Source organism: Phyllobates terribilis, unplaced genomic scaffold (genome assembly GCF_046119375.1).
Source record: "Phyllobates terribilis strain yellow unplaced genomic scaffold, ASM4611937v1 Scaffold_3__8_contigs__length_932513732, whole genome shotgun sequence".
Classification (NCBI taxonomy): Eukaryota; Metazoa; Chordata; class Amphibia; order Anura; family Dendrobatidae; genus Phyllobates; species Phyllobates terribilis.
The window spans coordinates 203,207,946-203,216,541 of NW_027362763.1; positions in this window are offsets into that span (position 1 = coordinate 203,207,946).

Here is an 8,596-nt window from a genome sequence, read left to right on the forward strand (position 1 = left end):
TTGAGGAAACTACTGAAACAGACTAAGGGACCTTTTTAAATGCTTAGGAAGCCTTTACAGGTGTTTTTTGTTAATAATTTTAATTTACTGAGATAATGACTTTTGTGTTTTCATTGGCTGTGAGCCATAATCATCAACATTAACAGAAATAAACAATTGAAATAGATCACTCTGTTTGTAATGACTCGATATATGAGTTTCACTTTTTGTATTGAAGAACTGAAATAAATTAACTTTTTGATGATATTCTAATTTTGTGAGATGCACCTGTATATACAGTATATCCAACTGAACTAACAGTCCTTCTAAGGACTAATCCAGCTGCATATATTACCGGTGATAGCAGGAGTTAGGCAGGCATGCCGAGTGCCCTGAGACAACTGATGCCTCACTTGGACACTCCGAAGAGCTGTTCACTTTTCTATTTATAGATTTGGGCCTCTCGCCAACCCACTTCTAGCGGGGCAAGAGGAGATCGCATGTATCGATGCCCAAATATTTGAGCAGCCACGGTCACACAAGGGCAATGGTTGGAATCTGTCACAAGAAGTGGATGATAATGATGAGACACAGTTGCCACCAATTCAGGAGGAGAGCCAGGGCAGGTATGTGGAAGACGAGGTGGTGGACTATGAAGTCACTGACCCAAACTGGCAAGGTGACATGCATAGCGAGGACAGCAGCACACAGGGGGAGGGATGCATAGCACCACAACAAGCAGGAACAAGCAGTGGGATGGCTTCAGACACAAGGCGGGCAACCAGCCCCCCGGAACACCAACACGAGTGAAGTTACCAGTCCAACTGTTAGATCTTCCAGAGTCTGTCTCTTTTTTAAAGACTATCCAGATAACCCCAATAAGGCCATTTGCAACCTCTGCCATGCCAGCATCAGCAGGGGCAGAAAAACTACCAGCCTGACCACCACAAGCATGGTCAGGCACATGACAGCAAAGCACCCGACTAGTTGGGCCGAATGCCGGGGTCTAGAAAAAGGGTCTGCGGGTGACACCACCGCCAATCCTCTGTCCATGGCGCAGGCGAAGATGCCTCCTGCCCTGCACCTGTCATTGCTCACTTTCAACCATCAGCATCCACGTCCTTGTCCCAGCGCTGCGTTCAGTTGTCCCTACCCCAGTCGTTTGAACGCAAGCGCAAATATGCAACCAACGCCCACAGGCCACAATACTAAACTCACACATTTCTCGAATGCTTGCACTTGAAATGTTGCCTTTTAGGCTCGTGGAGACAGAATCTTTCCGCAACCTGATGGCGGCGGCCGGCCCTCGGTACTCGGTCCCCAGTAACCCCTATTTCTCCCAGTGTGCCGTCCCCGCATTACACAAGCACGTGTCCCAGAACATTACCTGTGCCCTCAGCAATGCAGTTACTGGGAAGGTCCACCTAACCACGGACACATGGACAAATGCTTGTAGCCAGGGATGCTACATCTCGTTGATGGCACACTGGGTTAATATAGTGGAAGCCGGGACCCAGTCAGACCCTGGGAAGGAACACGTCCCTCCTACGCTGAGGATTGCGGGCCCTGGGTCAAGTCAGGGTTGCCCCCACATTCTACAGCTCCTGCACCTCCCCCTCCATCTCCAAAATGACCACGTCAGCCGGAAGCACTGCCTCGGCCAAGCAACAGGCACTGCTGAAGCTAATATGCTTAGGTGATAAACCGCACACCGCTGCAGAGTTGTTGACAGCTGTAAAAGAGCAGGCAGATCTGTGGCTGTCACCACTGAACCTACAGCCAGGCATGGTCGTCTGTGACAATGGCCGGAACCTGGTGGCAGCTCTGAAGCTAGGCAAGCTCACACACGTACCATGCCTGGCCCATGTGCTTAACCTAGTAGTTCAGTGGTTTCTTAAAACCTACCCGGATCTGCCTGAGCTGCTTGTCAAAGTACACCGCGTGTGTGCCCATTTATGAAAGTCACCTACAGCTTCCATCGCCCTCGCCGTGCTTCAGCAGCCTTTTCAGCTTCCAGCTCATCGACTGGTGTGCGATGTCATCATGCGTTGGAACTCAACCTTGCAGATGTTGGGAAGGATTTGTGAGCAGCAGAGGGCAGTTTTTGAGTATTAGCTTCAATACGCCCGTCGTTATTCAGGTCAGCCTCCGCACATAAGAGCTGATGAGTGGGCATGGATTTCAGACATCTGTGCCATCCTCCAAAACTTTGAGGACTCCACCAAGATGGTGAGTGGCGATGACGTCATAATTAGTGTCACCATCCCGCTTCTCTGTCCACTGAAATGCTTGCTGCTCACAATTAAAGAGGAGGCATTGCAGGCGGAGCATGATGAGATGGAGCAAGGAACCATACAGGGTGATGCCACACAGCCCAGCCTCATCTCATCCCAATGTGGATTATGTGATAATGAGGAGAAACAGGAGCTGGTTTCTTGCGCTACAGATGGTACTGCACACACAACATTCTTCCCATCTGTTCAGCATGGATGGCCTGAGAAGAGGGAGAACGAGGAGGGGGAGAGCATGGACAGTCGTCCTCTTGGTCAGGACAGGGAAGACTTGGCTGTTCGCAGTCTGGCACACATGGCTGACTTTATGTTCCTCTGCCTTTCCTGTGACCCTCGCGTTGTACACATTTTGGCCTGCAGTAAATACTGGTTGGTCACACTTCTAGACCCACGCTATAAGGAGAACTTTCTATCTCTCCTTCCAGTGGCAGAGAGGTCTGTGAAGAATATTCTAGAATAATCACATGTGCCCTGGTTGTCAGGTTTCCAGGCACAACGTAACCCGACTCCCAGCTGTAAGAGAGAAGGGAGGGGGGCTTCAGTGCCAGTGTCCCTCTGCAGCTGTGAGCTGAGCTGAAAGGCAGGCACACTGCAGTGATCCTTTCCTTTGTTCACTAACGTGCTGTTTTGTTAAGATACTATATTTCACTACCAATTTGTGGAAGAACTATATGTCCCAGCTCTTCACAAAATGGATTTCCTAACTCAGGGGGAGATAGCGAATGTCAGACTGCATCCCAGCTAAATCTAGCGTGTAGGGATGAGGAGATACACGTCCCAGCCTTTTTGAACCTCCTAGGACAAGTGTGTTTGGTATCCACACATAGCAGGGGCCCGGCTGGGTCAGTTGACACCAGAACCGGTTCCCTGGGACCTCCCAGTAAGGAGGTATGGCTCACTTTAGTTCTTGGAGTCTCTTAGCTAAGAAGGAACAGGGGTGGAGACTTGGGCTTCAGCCGGGTGGCGGTAGTGGAAGTTCCCAGAGAGTTTGAAGGTCTCTGTAAGTAAAGCCTATTGTCATTTCCTGGGGAAGCTGGTGACATCAAGACTTGTGGGAGAAGTCCAGCAACCAAGCAGGACCCACATACCTTCCCCATGTGGCCGCCCATTCCCCGAGCCATGCTTTCCACCTACCAGTAACTGACTTTAAGATCTGTTATGCTTGATGTACCATGCTTTTGTATTTGTGACTCTGGCCACTGTATATGTATAACCCTGATGTATATAGTAGATTGTTTAGTGAGCCCTTATGGCAATTAAATATATAATTTAATCTTGGGCTGTTCTTGTATCTCGATCCACGAACCTTACGTCTGTTGTTCGGTCCAACGAACGCGCTACCGGGCTGGTTTCTAGCCCGATGTAAGTCTGTTATATCAGCAAACTGGCCCCCTCCCAGACTAAAAACATCAGCCCTCAGCAGCCCCAGAAATGGTGCATCCATTAGATGCACCAATTCTGGCGTTTAGCCTCTGTCTTTCCACTTGCCCTCGTGCGGTGGCAAGTGGGGTAACAGCATTGGGGTTGATGCCAGCTTCCATATCTAACATCCTCCTCTCCCGCCTCCTGTTCATAAGTTCTTTATAAGTCTCCCTTACTCCCATCCCAATTCCCCACCCCCTCATTGTCCTCTCCCCCACTCACCTCATTGTCCTCTCCCTCACATTCCTCATTGTCATCTCCCCCACCACCCGCATTGTCCTCTCCAGACTACCCAATTGTCATCTCCCCGACTCCCCTTCATTGTCCTCTCCCTCACCCCCATCATTGTGCTCTCACCCACCCCATCATTGTCCTCTCCCCACCCGCCTCATTGTCCTCTATCCCGCCCTCTCATTGTCCTCTCCCCCACCTCTATCATTGTCATCTCCCCCACATCCATTATTGTCCTTTCCCTCACCCCCATCATTGTCCTCTCCCCACCTCCATCATTGTCATCTCCCCCACATCCATCATTGTCCTTTCCCTCACCCCCATCATTGTCCTCTCCCCCACATCCATCATTGTCCTCTCCCCCGACCCCATCATGGTTATCCCCTTCCCCCATTCATCATTGTCTTCTCCCCGCCTCCACCATTGTCCTCTCCCCCACTCCCCATCATGGTCCTCTCCCCCATCCACATCCATCATTGTCCTCTCCCCCCAACCCCATCATGGTTCTCCTCCACCCCACCCCCATCCATCAGGCCAACGTCAACTGCTAGCCTCTGATTGGCCGGCAGTGTGTATTGCAGTGCAGGGACCCAGCGCGTCTCTGCACCGTAACACACTTCAGCTTATTGTGTGTCCAGGTGCACATCCAACTGAAGTAAATACTGGCGTCAGCATGGGCCCAGTCGCACTTTCTGCCACCGCAAATGTTATACCCCTGGGTAATGTAGGGGACTTGTGATGACTCTATCACCATTGTGGATGTGGTGTGAGGTGTAGTGATCGGTGCTGCCACTGCCAAGTGAAATTAAAGAGGAACAAAAGGTCCAAAATTTATTTATTGTGGTGTTTACAAAATTACAAAAATAAAAATGGTTGGACAACCTCTTTGTTTGCTGCCAGGTAGTAAAGTTATTTGCTGCCAGGTGGTAAAGTTATTTGCTGCCAGGTAGTAAAGTTATTTGTTGCCAGGTGGTAAAGTTATTTGCTGCCAGGTGGTAAAGTTATTTGCTGCCAGGTTGTCAAGTTATTTGCTGCCAGGTGGTCAAGTTATTTACTGCCAGGTGGTCAAGTTATTTACTGCCAGGTGGTGAAGTTATTTGCTGCCAGGTGGTAAAGTTATTTCCTGCCAGGTGGTAGAGTTATTTGCTGCCAGGTGGTAAAGTTACTTGCTGCCAGGTGGTAAAGTTATTTGCTGCCAGGTGGTAAAGTTTCTTGCTGCCAGGAGGTAAAGTTAGATGCTGCCAGGTGGTAAAGTTAGATGCTGCCAGGTGGTAAGGTTAGAGAAAAACCGAAGAGAAGCAAAATACCCAAATAACTGGAAGTAAATGGATAAATCGCACAGTGCAAAAAAATATGATAAATAATAAAGGGTATTTAGTTAACATAATTTTGATCAAATTAATGTAAAAGCCATCCCGCAACGTCACGGCAACCCTTATGGGACAGTCCTAACTCTAATATTAAAACCTTACCATTTGTCAAGTGACATACATATGGATAAGTACGGCACTCAAGGATTCAGTGAAAAATTATTTAGAATTTTTAATGAAGTAAGTACAATAAAATTGACAAACGTTTCGGTCCCTCAGGACCTTCATCAGTGTAAAAGGCAAGGGTCATGAGGGTGGATAGAATCCACTACGGTTGCTGAACTGAAAACTGTCAATGTGCACCACCATTGAACAAGCGGTGAACACCACGTTTACACTGGACTGCATACAGCACAGCACACCACAGCCATTACCACGGACGTACCATTTCTGGTTTATACTCCAAAGTATACATTGACAGTTTTCAGTTCAGCAACCGTAGTGGATTCTATCCACCCTCATGACCCTTGCCTTGTACACTGATGAAGGTCCTGAGGGACCGAAACGTTTGTCAATTTTATTGTACTTACTTCATTAAAAACTCTAAATAATTTTTCACTGAATCCTTGAGTGCCGGGTTTTTCTAATATATTGTATTCGACTTGGTACCCTACCCGTGCACCAAGAACTGATCAGGAGTGCGATAGTTTTTGTATTTTGCATACATATGGATAAGGGCAGAGAGACTGAACCCCTAGTAGAAGCATAGACCTGAGATGCAGAATGAACCTTTCAGCTCAGACAAAGGGTGGCCACCCACTTATATGCACTGAAGCACACTAAACTACAAAGAAAAAGGGTTGCCGTGACGTGGCGGGATGGCTTTTACACTATTTTGATCAAAATTATGTTAACTAAATACCCTTTATTATTTATCATATTTTTTTGCACTGTGCGATTTATCCATTTACTTCCAGTTATTTGGGTATTTTGCTTCTCTTTGGTTTTTCTCTGTCTAGTGGCCTTATGTGAACATGCATTTACATTTTGCATGCACATCAATTTACGTTTCAGTTCAGACTCCCAGGTTTTTTCTTTGTGTTTAGTGTGCTTCAGTGCATATAAGGGTGTGGCCACCCTTTGTCTGAGCTGAAAGGTTCATTCTGCCTCTCAGGTCTATGCTTCTACTAGGGGTTCAGTCTCTCTGCCCTTATCCATATGTATGTCACTTGACAAATGGTAAGGTTTTAATATTAGAGTTAGAACTGTCCCATAAGGGTTGCCGTGACGTGGCGGGATGGCTTTTACATTATTTTGATCAAAATTATGTTAACTACATACCCTTTATTATTTATCATATTTTTTTGCACTGTGCGATTTATCCATTTACTTCCAGTTATTTGGGTATTTTGTTTCTCTTTGGTTTTTCTCTGTCTAGTGGCCTTATGTGAACATGCATTTACATTTTGCATGCACATCAATTTACGTTTCAGTTCAGACTCCGGGGTTTTTTTTTTGTAGTTTAGTGTGCTTCAGTGCATATAAGGGTGTGGCCACCCTTTGCCTGAGCTGAAAGGTTCATTCTGCCTCTCAGGTCCATGCTTCTACTAGGGGTTCAGTCTCTCTGCCCTTATCCATATGTATGTCACTTGACAAATGGTAAGGTTTTAATATTAGAGTTAGGACTGTCCCATAAGGGTTGCCATGACGTTGCGGGATGGCTTTTACATTATTTTGATCAAAATTATGTTAACTAAATACCCTTTATTATTTATCATATTTTTTTGCACTGTGCGATTTATCCATTTACTTCCAGTTAATTGGGTATTTTGCTTCTCTTTGGTTTTTCTCTGTCTAGTGGCCTTATGTGAACATGCATTTACATTTTGCCTGCACATCAATTTATGTTTCAGTTCAGACTCCCAGTTTTTTTCCAGGTGGTAAGGTTAGTTGCTGCCATGTGGTAAAGTGATTTGCTGCCAGGTGGTAAAGTTAGTTGCTGCCAGGTGGTAAGTTAGTTGCTGCCAGGTGGTAAAGTTAGTTGCTACCAGGAGGTAAAGTTATTTGCTGCCAGGTGGTAAAGTTATTTGCTGCCAGGTGGTAAAGTTAGTAGCTGCCAGGAAGTAAAGAAATTTGCTGCCAGGTGGTAAGTGGCATTTTCCTATATAGAGTGAAGATATAACAAACAATAATGTTAAAGCGCATTTTAGTCACAAGATATTGATGAGCTATCCTCAGGACATACAATATATCACAAAAGTGTGTACATCCCTAAGTGTAAATGGCCAAATTGTGCTCAATTAGGCATTTTCGCTCCCCGGTGTCATGTGGCCTATTAGTGTTGCAAGGTCTCAGGTGTGAGTGGGGAGCAGGTGTGTTAAATTTGGTGTTATCGCTCCCACACTCTCTCATACTGGTCACTGGAATATCAGCATGGCAAAGAATTCTCTGAGGATCTTAAAAAAAGAATTGTTGCTCTGGGTAAAGATGGCCTAAGCTATAAGAAGATTGCCAACTCCCTAAAATTGAGCTGTAGCTGTCTGATGAGACCAAGATAAACTTATTTGAGATGGTGTCAAGATTGTGTGGCGGCGACTATACATGTTTGCACATAAGTTGTAACAAGTGACATGCTAAGCGTAATTTCACATAATCCTAGGCCAAAAAGTGTTGAAATGATATTAGTATATTGCACATGCCCTATGTAGTCTTGTATAGTCCATCAACCATTAGGGTATATAATGCATAGGTATGCAAACATTGGGGATGTAATTCATACCTGGATCAAGGAGAGTTCTTTAGGAAGTGTGGCGCTCACCCCGATGCGCTTTTTGATGCGTCCTTCATCATCTTTCACCCCTTGATGAAGGACGTACCGAAACGAGCGTCGGGGTGAGTGCCACACTTTCTCCGATACAGTTTCTTGTTCTATTAACAAAAGTAACTATTTCTTAAAAATAGTCATGACATAAAGGTGTTAAAATGCACTTAATGCCCCTGAGTAATGCGTCCACAATGTTTACTTGGTGCATAAATTTGAAATCTACAATAAAAAGTGACATTTTGAGTTTTCTTTTCAACTTTTATAATATTTGAATTAAAGAAGGGATGAGAATGGTTTTAGGCAATTACTTTCTATTTCATCTGCACTCGTGATTACATGTGAGGTCCAGTGCTCTTTTAGTATCACATTCCTATATCGTATCCCCAACTTTGAAAGACAGAAAAGAAGATCATGTTTTATCAGTGCACTTAGTGTTCTATGACAGTAGAATACCCCTGTATATGCCCCACCCCCACAGTATAAAACCTCCCCAGTATGACACCCCCTCAATGCTCCTCCATACATTATGATGGCCCAGT